Raw genomic sequence first — 14,025 nt, 5'->3', positions numbered from 1 at the left:
TAAGGAAAGCAAAGAGAGAACATGAAGAAATGTTAGTAAATTCAATACAGGAAAATCCAAAGATATTTAATAAATATTAAGGAAGAGGTTTAGGAACTAAAAGGAATCTATGTGTAGAAGCAGAAGACATAAGCTGATTCTTAATGAATACTTTGTGTCTATTTATAAATGAACAGGTTGATATAGTTGAGGACGAGTGTGAAATAGGATCGACTTTGTTTCCTATTTTTAAGTGATGAGATGCTGTTAAATATTCGTATTGAAAGAGATTTTGTGTCCTGGCTTACAAATTGCAAAGTAAGTGTGTTAGTATGGCCAACAATTAAGAAGGTAAGTCATGTGTTGGCCTTTATTGTAAAGGAAGTCTTGCTGTGACGATACAAAGATTTGGTGAGAAAATGGCCACTCTGAACCAGTATAAAATGGCGCAAGATGTTGGCTATTGTGTTCCGAAAGAGGAAAAACAGCCATGAAGGTGTATAAGTAAAGTGTGAACAAGGGACAAGGTGACAAAGAAATTCAGATTTCCAAAGGACATCAAATCTTCACATTAAAGAGCAGCCACTGTCACACCATCAGTTTGCAATATACAAAAGACAGCAGCAAGCTAACATCCCAGAAGTTCATGACAACTTTAATCAAATCATCCTTGTTTCTTTTAAATTTCAGTGATACAACCCAAGTTTGTGCAATTTTACATTGTAATTTCACTCCCTTGGAGTTTCATCCAGGGCAACGTTATTGAAAATGAAGTGGACTGCTTTCTGTTTACTGCCAAGCAAACCCTGAGTGAGATCTGAAACCAGGTCTCCCAGCTCCAACTGCATCAAGTCTATTTCCATTCTCTTGAGTATGGTGTCAAAGTATTTCATAAGTTTATCTTGAGCGTGGCCAAGAATTGGCAGTATTTGGAAGACTGCTATAAACTCTTCCCCCATTTTAAGATTTGAGCAATTTACTTACTGTGTTGTCTCTAATGGCACAGTGGTACAGTGGTTAGCACTGCTGCCTCACAGTGCCAGAGACCCGGTTTCAATTCCCGCCTCAGGCGACTGATTGTGTGGAATTTGCACATTCTCCCTGTGTCTGCATGGGTTTCCTCCAGGTGCTCTAGTTTCCTCCCACAGTCCAAAAATGCGCAGATTAGGTGAATTGGCCATGCTAAATTGCCTGTAGTGTTAGGTGTAAGGGAATAAGTCTGGGTGGGTGCGCTTCAGCAGGTCAGTGTGGACTTGTTTCCACACTGTAAGCAATCTAATAACTGAGTGACCTCTTTGACTCAGACAAGACCTTAATTGTGAGCGAACGTGAGTTGGGAGTCTCTCATGTCATACTCCTTAGTACCCTGCCATAATTTTAACTTCTGTGAAGGTGGCACATGTTTAATTTGGAAACGCCCTTTTGTGACACAGTGGTAGTGTCCCTGCACGTGGACCAGAAGGCCTGGGTTCAAGGCTCACCTGTTTCAAAGATGTGTAATAACATCTCTGAGCAGCTTGATTAGCAAAAATAGGTATGAACCAGAAAGTGAATTTTCAGTTGTTACTATCCTTTGCAACCTAAGGAAAAAATGTACCTCAGTGGTCACTTAATTGTTACACCAGACCATATTGCTGCTGGAAGCTGAATTTGATACTTTTGTCAGGTACACTGGCACAAGGTGTCTATGATATAAAGTAACTGCCCAGCAACCGGGTTTGGATTGGTTTAAAACAGCAAGTTACCATTAATCTGAAAGAAAGCAAGTTCATGCACAGATCCACAGTAAGTGGTAATGCATTGTCCCTTTTCACTTGGAAAAGAATTAGCATTCAAACATTCTGCAAAAAGAAAGTGAAGTTCCAGCCAAGAACCAAGTCTCAACAGCCAGCTACCAAGTTGAGATTCACTGCAGTCAACATCACCGTGCTATCATAACCCTAAACCCAAACAAACTCAGTAAAGTCATCTCATTCCAACCTTTAATCCACAGAATTCTGCCTATTTATTTGCCTGTATTTTCTACCAAGTGATGTTCTTAACAAGATTTTGTGGGTGGCATTGTGGCACAGTGGTTAGCACTGCTGCCTCACAGCGCCAGAAACCCGGGTTCATTTCCCGCCTCAGGCGACTGACTGTGTGGAGTTTGCACGTTCTCCCCGTGTCTGCGTGGGTTTCCTCCGGGTGCTCTGGTTTCCTCCCACAGTCCAAAGATGTGCAGGTCAGGTGAATTGGCCATGCTAAATTGCCCGTAGTGTTAGGTAAGGGGTAAATGTAGGGGTATGGGTGGGTTGCGCTTCAGCGGGGCGGTGTGGACTTGTTGGGCCGAAGGGCCTGTTTCCACACTAAGTAATCTAATCTAATTAATTTGTCTCATCTCTCAGTTCTACCTTTGCATGATGTGTGTTTGGATTTAAAAGGAGTATAATTTTCAGTTTGCATTCAAAGTTAATCTGTTTATGCCACATGTTTAACATTCTTGTTTATTAATGAAACTTTCTGTGATTGGGTCATGGTCAGGCGTTAACTATCCTCAAGATGAAATTGGTCATATTTCACAGCTTGTGATGATGTGTAGACTAATGGGGCTTAATTTGTAATGCATTGTTTCTATAAGGGTCATGCTGAATGATGGAGCTTATTTCAGGGCAAGAACATCGATGTCCTCTTCCAGGGCCTGATGTAGTTATAGAGATGTATAGCACGGAAACAGACCCTTCAGTCCAAAGCATCTGTGCCGACCAGTTATCCTAACCTAATCTAGTTCCATTTGCTAACACTTGGCCCATACTCCTGTAAACCCTTCCTATTCATATACCAATCCAGATGCATTTTAAATGCTGTAATTGTACCAGCCTCCACCACTTCCTCTGGCAGTTCATTCCACCACCCTCTGCGTGAAAAAAAGTGCTCCTTCGGTCCCTTTTATATCTTTCCCCTATCACCCTAAACTTATGCCCTCCAGTTCTGGACTCGCCCACCTCAGAAAAGACCTTGTCTATCCTATCCATGCCCCCTCATGATTTTATAGACCTCTGTAAGGTCTCCCCTAAGTCTCCAGTGCTCTAGGGAAAACAGCCCCAACTTATTCAGCCTCTCCCGATAGCTCAAATCCTCCAACCCTGGCAACAAACTTGTAAATCTTTTCTGAACCTTTTCAAGTTTACAACATCCTTCCAATAGAAGGGAGAACAGAATTGCACACAATATTCCAACAGTGGTCTAAGCAATGTACTGTACAGCCACACCATGACCTCCCAACTGCCAATGGTCTGACCAATAAAGAAAAGATGACAGAGGTTAAGGCATTATTGACCTGCGCAATCCTCCCACCCCATCCCACACCTTATACCCTACCAAACCCTCTTTCTCAACACTGCACCCTCTGGAGCTCCCTATGTTTTCAATATAATGTTGTTTCTGGTAACCTCCAGACAGCCCCAGTCTCTCAGGTGATGATCCTCTTGTAAGATATCCTTTAAGATGTGAACATAGGTTAGTAAGTTTGCAGATAACAAAATTTGTGGTGTAGTGGACAGCCAAGAAGATTAACTCAAGGTGCACTGGGACCTTGAACAGATGGGCCAATGGACTGAGGAGTAGCAAATGGAGTTTAATTTAGATAAATGTAAGGTGCTGCATTTTGGGAAGGCAAATCAGGGCAGGACTTATACACTTAACGGTAAGGTCCTGAGGTGTATTGCTGACTAAAAAGACCTTGGAGTGCAGGTTCATAGTTCCTTGAAAGTGGGATCACAAGTAGACAGGATACTGAAGAAAGTGTTTGGTATGCTTGCCTTTATTGGTCAGTGCATTGAGTACAGGAGTTGAAGGTTACGTTGCAGCTGTACAGGACATTGGTTCGGCCACTTTTGGAATACAGTGTTCAGTTCTGGTCTCCCTGCTATAGGAAGGCTGTTGTGAAATTTGAAAGGGTACAGAAAAGGTTTACAAGGATGTTGCCAGGATTGGAGGGTTTGAGCTATAGGGAGAGGCTGAACAGGCTGGGGCTGTTTTCCCTGAGCATCGGAGTCTGAGGGGTTACCTTATAGGAGGTTTATAGAATCATGAGGGGCATGGATAGGGTGAACAGCCAAGGATTTTTCTCCACGGTAGCAGAGTCCAAAACTAGAGGGCATAGGTTTAAGGTGAGAGGGGAAAGACTTAAAAGGGACCTTAGGGGCAACCTTTTCATGCAGAGGGTGGTGCGTGTATAGAATGAGCTGCCAGAGGAAGTGGTGGAGGCTGGTACAATTACAACATTTAAAAGGCATCTGGATGGGGATATGAATAGGAAGGGTTTAGAGGAATATGGGACAAGTGCTTGCAAATGGGATTAGATTAATTTAGGATATTTGAACAATATGAATGAGCTGGACTGAAGAGTCTGTTTCCTTGCTGTACTGTACTATGATACTAGGTCTATTGAGACCAGACATTCATTGTCCATCATTCAAATGAACAGGATGCTCACCACCCTGCACCAGCATCGCTTCCCCAGTTACCTGCACCTCACTCCAGCTCACCCCATGCTCCCCCATACATTCTTTCCTCCTCATCCTACCCCTCCCCCATACCTGGAGCACCATCTTCACCTGTATCTCACCTCTCACCCCATTCCCCCTCACCCACCTGGTTCCTATCTTCCTCCATCATCTCCCTTCACCAGCATCTTCACCCCTCTCTCCTCAACTCCCCCTTTGATCCCCTTCCCCACTCTACCCTGGAGCCTCTGCCTCCGTCACTCCACCAGTTTACTATTGATGAGTTAAAATGGTCCCTGTTAACTTTGAATTGAATGGACAATGAGGCATGGTTTGTGAGCAGAGGATAATCTTAGGCCTTTGCTGTTTCCATCCTGCCAAAAATGAATGCTTCTGCCTTAAATTGATTTATTAGAGTAGATATCAGCACAAGTTGTGGGAACATTTTAATCTTATTAATTATTAGGGAGGAAGGAATATAGACTTGTAATGTACTTAGGGCCTCTTGATCTTTGGATAGCCAGATCTCTCATTTCCTTTCCATTGTGCTCAGTCTGATATTTGGAGATGTACAAGAAGCTCTGAATTATAGAATCCACTGCAAATGCAGTGAATTAAGTAAGTACAAAAGGAAGAGAAGTTGTGTGAATAACTACTCCCTCACATCACCCCTGACATGATCAATCTCTAATTTGAAGGGTCTCCCTTTATCCCCTGCTCTCTCTCTGGACATTACCCCCAACCCCCACCCCCTCCAAGATCCAGAGGACATGCATTCACATCATACCTGGTTAATGGATTGTGTGATCATTTAGGGGTTTTTTTTGCATGCTCTAATGGTTGCTGAGTTGGTTGTCTGTGTTTGGCAATGATGCCATGTTTCCATTTGGAGTCTGGGAGCCATATATTCCTGATAGTGCCTTGCTTCACTGGTTGTTGCTGGCATTTGAAGGAAATTATGTCAAATAGCTAAAAGAAGTGGCATTCTCCTTTTCTCTGTGTCACAGTTTCAAAGAACACTTCAGTCTCTGCAGGGGATATCATAGATACACGGTCCCTTGTTTTCAGGCAGGATGTTTTCCATGTTACATCATTGATCAGGTACAGATCTTCCTGTAGACATTACTGGGCCGATAAGATGGAATCTTGTGTCCACTAATAGAACAAGTTGTCCTTCCAAGAGATCACTCAGGCATGATGGCGATGCTAAAGGAACCATCTGCTTTTGCCCAATGTCATTTGATACCTGTTGACTCCCTTAAAGTCATAGAATCATACAGTATAGAAGAGGCTATTCGGTTCATCTAATCTGTACTGCTAGAAATGTACTGCTACCTACATTACTGGGAGTCCCCAATTTACAAAAGTCTGAATTATCAACATTTGTACTTACAAACACGATCCTTTACGGGGGGTGTAAATTTAAAGATCCAACAAATGAACATTACCTGTACTTGACAATGGAAAACAGCCCTTATTCTGAATTGTGTTCCACTTGTAAACAGACTCAGAATAGAACGCTTCTGCGACCTGGGGACTGCTTATAATCCCACTCTCCTGCATTAGGCCCGTAGCCTTGAATCTTTCACACTTCAAGCACTCATCCAAGTATTTTTAAAACATTTTTGAGGTTTCCTGCCTCATCTACCTTCCCAGGCATTGCATTCCAGACAGCCAACCCACTTTGGGTGAAAAGGTTTTTCCTCGATCTCCTATAAACCTTGTGCCTTTCACTTTAATAATATGCCACCTTGTTATTGATTCTTTGATTAAAGTGAACAGTTGCTTTCTCTTCACCCAGTCCGTGCCCCTCACAATCTTAAACACTTCTATCAGGTTTGCCTCATATTTATCAGGGTTAAAGTCCGTAATTTCATAAATTCCATAACAGGATTAAATTCCTTATCATTTGCCTTAAACTTATTCAAAGACCCTGTCTCCCCCATTCTCCACGGAAATGAGTTCCAAAGTCGCGCAAACCTCCATCTTAAATAGAAGACTCTTGACTTTTAAACTAGTCTATCCAACAGGGAAAGAACCCTTTAATCCTGTCAAGTCCCCTCAAAATCTTACATCTTTCCTTAAGATAACCTCTAAACTCCAACAAAAAATATACTTGAGAGAAATCAGGAGGGTAAAAGGGGCCATGAGATAGCTTTGGCAAATAAAGTTAAGGAGAATCCAAAGGGTTTTTACAAATACATAACGGACAAAAGGGTAACTAGGGAGAGAATAGGGCCCCACAAAGATCAGCAAGGCGGCCTTTGTGTAGAGCCACAGGAGATGGGGGAGATACTGAATGAGTATTTTGCATCAGTATTTACTTTGGAAAAGAACATGGAAGATATAGACTGTAGGGAAGTAGATGGTGACATTGTGAAAAATGTCCATATTATAGAAGATGTCTTGAAACACATAAAAGTGGATAAATCCCTAGGACCTGATCAGGTGTACCCTAGAACTATGGGAAGTGATTGCTGAGCCTCTTACTGAGATATTTGTATCATCAATAGTCACAGGTGAGGTGCTGGAAGACTGGAGGTTGGCTAATGTGGTACCACTATTCAACAAAGGTGGTATGGACAAGCCAGGGAACTATAGACCAGTGAGCCTGACCTCGGTGGTGGGCAAGTTGTTGGAGGGAATCCTGAGGGACAGGATGTACATGTATTTGGAAAGGCAAGGACTGATTAGGAATAGTCAGCATAGCTTGGTGCATGGGCCATCATCTCATAAACTTGATTGAGTTTTTTGAAGAAGTAACAAAGAGGATTGAAGAAGGCAGAGTGTAGATGTGATCTATATGGACGTCAGTAAGGCATTCAACAAAGTTCCCTCTGGGAGACTGGTGAGCATGGTTAGATCTCATGGAATACAAGGATATCTAGCAATTTGGATATAGAACTGGCTCAAAGGTAGAAGACAGAGGGTGGTGGTAAAGGGTTTTTTAGACTGGAGGCCTGTGACCAGTGGAGTGCCACAAGGATTGGTGCTGGGTCCTCTACTTTTTGTCATTTATATAAATGATTTGGATATGAGCATAAGAGGTATAGTTAGTAAGTTTGCAGATGACACCAAAATTGGAGGTGTAGTGGACAGCAAAGAAGATTACCTCAGATTACAACGGGATCTTGATCAGGTGAGCCAATGAGCTGAGAAGTGGTAGATGGAATTTAATTCAGATAAATGCGAGGTGCTGCATTTTGGAAAAGCAAATCTTAGCAGGACTTGTACACTTAGTGGTAAGGTCCAAGGGAGTGTTGCTGAACAAAGAGACCTTGGAGTGCAGATTCATAGCTCCTTGAAAGTGGAGTCACAGGTAGATAGGATAGTGAATAAGGTGTTTGGTATGCTTTCCTTTATTGGTCAGAGTATTGAGTACAGGAGTTGGAAGGTCCATGTTGAGGCTATACAAGACATTGGTTAGGCCATTGCTGGAATGTTGCATGCAATTCTGGTCTCCTTCCTATCGGAAAGATGTTGTGAAACTTGAAAGGTTCAGAGAAGATTTACAAAGATTGGTGGATTTCAGCTATGGGGAGAAGTTGAATAGGCTGGGGCTGTTTTCCATGGAGCGTTGGAGACTGAGGGGTGCTCTTGTAGAGGTTTACAAAATTATGAGGGGCATGGATAGGATAAATAGACAAGGTCTTTTCCCTGGGGTGGGTGAGTCCAGAACTAGAGGGCATAAGTTTAGGGTGAGAGGGGAAAGAAAAAAGAGACCTAAGGGGCAACTTTTTCAGGCAGAGGGTGGTACGGGTATGGAATGAGCTGCCAAAAGAAGTGATGGAACCTGGTACAATAGCAACATTTAAAATGCATTTGGATGGGTATATGAACAGGAAGGGTTTGGAGGGATATGGGCCGGGTGCTGGCAGGTGGGACTAGATTGGGTTGAGATATCTGGTTGACATGGACAAGTTGGACTGAAGGGTCTGTTTTCGTGCTGTACATCTCTATGACTCTTAAAAACACAGCCAACTTGTCCCAGATAACAACCTTGACTAGCACCTTCGCTCCCCCCCCTTACCCCTGCGCGCACACACGTGCACACACCCAGAAATAGATCAAAAGAATCCTCTCTGCACTGCTCCAAATGCAAATATATCATTTTTAAATAAGATGACCAAAATTGTACATAGACTCCAGATGTGGTTTTACTAACATTTTATACAACTACAGTAAAAGTTCCTCTCTCTTTATATCCCAATCATTCTCCCACCTTAATAATTTGCTGTACCTGAAACTTTGTGTGATTCATATCCGGGACACCAGATTCCTCTCTCTGACCACGTTCTGCAATCTCTCTCGCTTTAAATAAGTTGTATTTCAATTCTTTCTGCACAACTTGACTTTTTCCTGCATTATTCATCTGCAAAATGTCCCCTTCACCTAACCTCTATGCATTCCTTTACAGACCCTTGAAATCCTCTTTACAACTTGGTTTCATACTATCTATATGCCATCAACAAATTTAGTTCCCACACGTTTCTTCCCTTCATGCAAGTCATTGATGTAGTTTGTAAACAGTTGAGGTGCCAACCATAACATTTTGCCATCCATAAAATTCAGACCTACATTGTTTTCCATTAGCCAACCAATCCTTTATTCATGCTGAAATATTACACCCTTACACAATGAGCTCTCGGTTTATGCAGCAAAATTTGAGGTGGCACCTTGTCAAATGTCTTTGAGTAATCTAAGTACATCATATTAACAGATTCCTCTTTATCCATGCTGCTTGTGCTTCAAGGAACTCTAATAAATTGTGTAAAGCCATGTTGACTGTTTTTGATTGCATGTAGATTTTCTAAGTGATCTGCTGTAACCTCCTCAACAATAGATTGCAGCATTTTTCCTTTGACAGATGGTGAGCTCACTGGCCTGCTGTTTCCTGCTTTTGTGTCTCCTTCTTTTCTTGAACGGAGGAATTACGTTCACTATTTTCCAATTGGTTAGGCCCTGGTCATTAAATTCCTCTCTCCTTTTCACTACTGATTTATAATTATTTCTGGAATGTTATTTGTATCACCTACAGTGAAAACTGTCACAAAATACCTGTCCATTTCATTCTCCGTGTCTACTTTTTTCACTATTAATTTCTGAGACACTGTCTAGAGGGTCTACACTCGCTTTACTTACCCTTTTTTTACATACCTGTAAGATCTCTTACTATCTGCTTTTATTTTTCAAGCTCACAGTTTTTCTCACTCTTATTTCTTTGATTTGTTTTTTTTAATGTTCTGTCCAATCTCCTGACCACCACTAATCCTTGTGTAAATGTATGCTTTTAATTTTGATATTATTTTTAATTTCCATAGTTAGCTACAGATGGTGTGTCCTTCTTCTAAGATAGTTCTTTCTCACTGAATTATATGTTGGTGCTAGGACTGCTGTTGTTTGTTGTTTATATAAATGATTTGGATGAGAACAAAGGAGGCATGGATAGTAATTTTGTGGATGATACTAAAGTTGGTGGTATAGTGGACAGTGAAGAAGGTTATCTAAGATTACAATGAGATGTTGATCAACTGGGCCAGTGGGCTGAGAAATTGCAGATGGGGTTTAATTGAGATAAATGTGAGGTGTTGCATTTTGATAAGACAAACCAGGGCAGTGCTTAGACAGTTAATGGTAGGGCCCAGGGAATGTTGTCGAACAGGGAGATCGCGGGATGATGGTGTATAGTCCCTTGAAAGTGGCATCACAAGTAGCTGGGTAGTGTAGAAGACTTTTGGAACTCTCAGCTTTATTAGTGAGAGCATTGAGTACAGGAGTTGGGACGTCATGGTACAGTTGTACGAGACATTGCTAAGGCCACATTTGCAGTCCATGTGCAACTCTCGTCTCCCTGCTACAGGGAGGATGTTGTTAAACTGAAAAGGGTGCATGAAAGGTTTACAAGGATGTTAGAGACTAGAAGGTTTGGCTGGATAGGCTGGGACATTTTTCCTTGGAGCATAGGAGGCTAAGGGGTGACCTTTATAGAGATTTATAAAATCAAGGGGGGGCGTGGATAAGATAAATAGACAAGGTCTTTTCCCCAGGGTAGGTGAGTCCAAAACTAAAGGGTATAGGTTTAAGGTGAGAGGGGAAAGATTTAAAAGGGACATAAGGGGTAACTTTTTCACCCAGAGAATGATGCATGGATGGAATGAGTTGCCAGAAGAAATGCTGGAGGCTGATAGAACATTTAAAAGGCATCTGGATGAATATATGAATGGAAAGGGTTTAGAGGATATGGGCAAGGTGCTGGCAAATGGGACTGGATTAATTTAGGATATCTGGTTGGCATGAATGAGTTGGACCGAAGGCTATGTTTCTGCGCTGTATATCATTATGACTCTATTTAATGTGGTGGTCATTCACCAGGCTTGCAATGAACAATAGAGCCTGAATGTGTTGTGCTTTTTTTTAAAGATATTGTTTATTGGTTATCTGTAATTCCAACTGTCTAATCACTTTTCTTCATTTAAAAATTCTCCACACATGAGTTGACAGATTATAATATTAACAGTAAGATATTAAGGGCTTTTATTGGCATGCCTTTCTGCGAGTTGATAATGCAAACGATTTTCCTCTGACATTTTTAAGATAAGAATAAACAGGTTGTGACAGAGGTGCAGTCATTCTTGAGACACCAACAATGGCAAGGTACTTTTTTGAAGAGCAGAGATATGCTGCACTGTATCAGAAATACGGGCTTTCTTCACCCAATGAAAGACTCACCCTCATCCTCAACTACCTACGGACAAAGGTGAACATGGGGAAAATATAGAAATCAACTCTTTGTATGGAGAGGTCTGATGTAGAGCCAGGGAGTCCCCGAGGTAATCAATGACCATGTAATGCAGCCGGATCATCTGAAGTGGTCCTGGTGGATGTGAAAAATACAGTACAATTTGTACTGCTGATAATACAGAAATGTCCCTTAGACAGATGTCACTGATAAGTGGGGTTTGAGCTTTGGAACACAATGTATTTTGTATAACATAATAACAAAGCTCCCAAATTGGAACTTATGTTATAGATGCAAGTAGATGAGCTGAAACATGCCTCACATGGTCATATATCATACGATCAAGATTCAGTGCAGGAGGCCCTTGGGTTAGTGTGAAAGACTCCAGTGATCCATTTGGGAGACCTTTATGTTCAGGGTGCGAATTATTGCCAATGCTGTGTAAAGACTATAAATATGTTATTTGGCATCTAACCTGGCAAAATGGAAGGTTGGGCACTGCTGTGTTGAGGCAAAAGTACTGTTTTGTTTTTCTGCAACTCACAGGTTAAAATTGGAACTGTGTGGTGTTGACTTATTGCTTACGCTAGGTCGCATAATTTTTGGAGAAGCTGGATTTGGTACTTTTGTAAGACTGGCTGATGCCAGGGGCTGTCGAAATGAAAACAGTCTACCCAGGAACTTCTTTTGGATTTGTTTTAAGTTGCAGTTTGTTGCAGACCTGATGAAAAACTGAAAACTAAGCCGTGTTTCTCTCTATCTCAATCCCTCTGTGAGTGGAAAGGAAATAACACACAATGACTCTGGAAGGAAGAATTCATAACTCAACTGCAAATCCAGGTCCAATCAATTGGTTCGGAACTGAGGATCACTGCAACCAACCACGACCGGGCTGTTCTTTCCAGAAGTCAACAGAACTGTGTGAAAGTTACTTCAACCCATTTTTGTTGTTTGTATTCTACATCCAGAGAATTTGTTCCATTTTGTCTTTGCTATTCATAATATTTCTGCAGAACTGTCCCTGTTGTCTGAACTATTTGTAAATGAATGTGCATGCATGATGGGATTCAAAGGAATATATTAGCAATTAACAATCCATTTTCCTCTTGTTAAAGGATATGTTTCTTTTTTAATAAACAAGGTCTGTGTTCTTGTTTATGAACTACTTTCACCTTAGACAGTGGTCGAATTCAGGCAAATGATCCAAATTAGTATTTCAAATGGCCATTTACGCATCTGTGATAGCTCGTGGAAAAGTGGAGCTTCATTTCCAGTGCACTCTTCACTTCAGGGTTATGGCAGCTACCTTTGGGCCTAACAAAGTCCATTTAAAATGGGATAGTAGGTCAGAGTGCCATCAACCAGGCCTTATGGCTTTCACTGGGTGCAGAAAGTCTGTAATTCTGATTCAGAGCAGCATACCACCATGTCAATATCTCACAAAGTAACTGATCGAAGATCTCCCAGATCCTGGTCATTATCAGCTTAAATACCTCACAGACAAACCATTTGATTCATCAACAGAAAAACTTCCACAACAGTGAGCCACTGTAAGCCCTGCATTCTCCTGAGAATATTTCTGCCAATTATTGCTGTCTGTGAACAAATGTGAGAAGAATTTTAGCAAGAAGGAAAGACTAGATTATCTGGAGGGTGGTGGATCTTTAATCTCTTGCTTCACTACATGTGAAGTTTTTGCAAGAACAGTTCAGCCCCCACTGAAGCTGCTACACTGTCAGTGTTCGACATCGATCGGGGCCATAGTCGCCCGAATACAAATTTGAAATTGTTGCAGTTTTAGCCCTCTTCCTCACCCTGCCTCACCTTTGAAGTATCCCCACCTTGAGTGGGTTGGTAAACTTCTGTCTAAGGGTTCAAACCACAGTATTGCAGCTATCAGAATTTAAATTATTTAAAAGTTCTACAACAAAAAAGAATTCAGTGAGCATGAGACTATTGGATTGTAATAAAAACCCATCTGGTTCACTAATGTTCTTCAAGAAGGGAAATCTGCCGACTTTCCCTGGGCTGGCTGACATAGCAGAACCAGCAGTCTGTTTGGCTTTTAACCACCAGCCAAAACAGACTAGCAAGCCACTCAGTTATGTCAAATCTTTACAGAATGGGAATAAAACCAAATGGTGAAAAGCGAGACAAGGACACGAGAGAAGATGGTGTTTTCTAATGAGATGTAGATCAATTATGTCATTGAAAATTAGTTCATGTGAAAATTCAGTGTAGAGGACGTAGGGATACTCTTTTACTTTCTACCCTTCCCTGCATCCAGGAGCTGTATAAATAACACATTATGGATATGATTATCAAGTGATTGGTTGGTGTGTGTTGTTTTCATTTATCTTTCAAAGCAGGGATAGTTTATTAATGACAGTAAAGTATTATTATTAGGTAAAGTTAAAAATCACACAACACCAGGTTATAGTCCAACAGGTTTATTTGGAAGCACTAGCTTTCAGAGTGCTGCTCCTTCGTCAGGTGGATGAAGGAGCAGCACTCCGAAAGCTAGTGTTACCAAATTAAACCTGTTGGATTATAACCTGGTGTTGTGTGATTTTTAACTTTGTGCACCTCAGTCCAACACCAGCACCTCCAAATCATTATTAGATAAGATTTACTAAGTACTTCCTGGGGAAACTAGGGAATTTCAATGGGAAAGTGTAACATTTATTAAAACGTTAAGAACAAGCACAGACAAGGCAATAGACAGGAACTCAAGTTTAACCTGTAAAGGAATTAATTAATGAAGTGCTATTAAGATGGCCGAAGAGTTGATATGTGGTGGCTGGAGAGTGAGGAAGCTAATGG

The sequence above is a fragment of the Chiloscyllium punctatum genome, chromosome 10 (genome assembly GCF_047496795.1).
Source record: "Chiloscyllium punctatum isolate Juve2018m chromosome 10, sChiPun1.3, whole genome shotgun sequence".
In the NCBI taxonomy this organism is placed as follows: domain Eukaryota; kingdom Metazoa; phylum Chordata; class Chondrichthyes; order Orectolobiformes; family Hemiscylliidae; genus Chiloscyllium; species Chiloscyllium punctatum.
The sequence above is the reverse complement of the archived record's forward strand: the minus strand, read 5'-3'. Positions refer to the sequence as shown.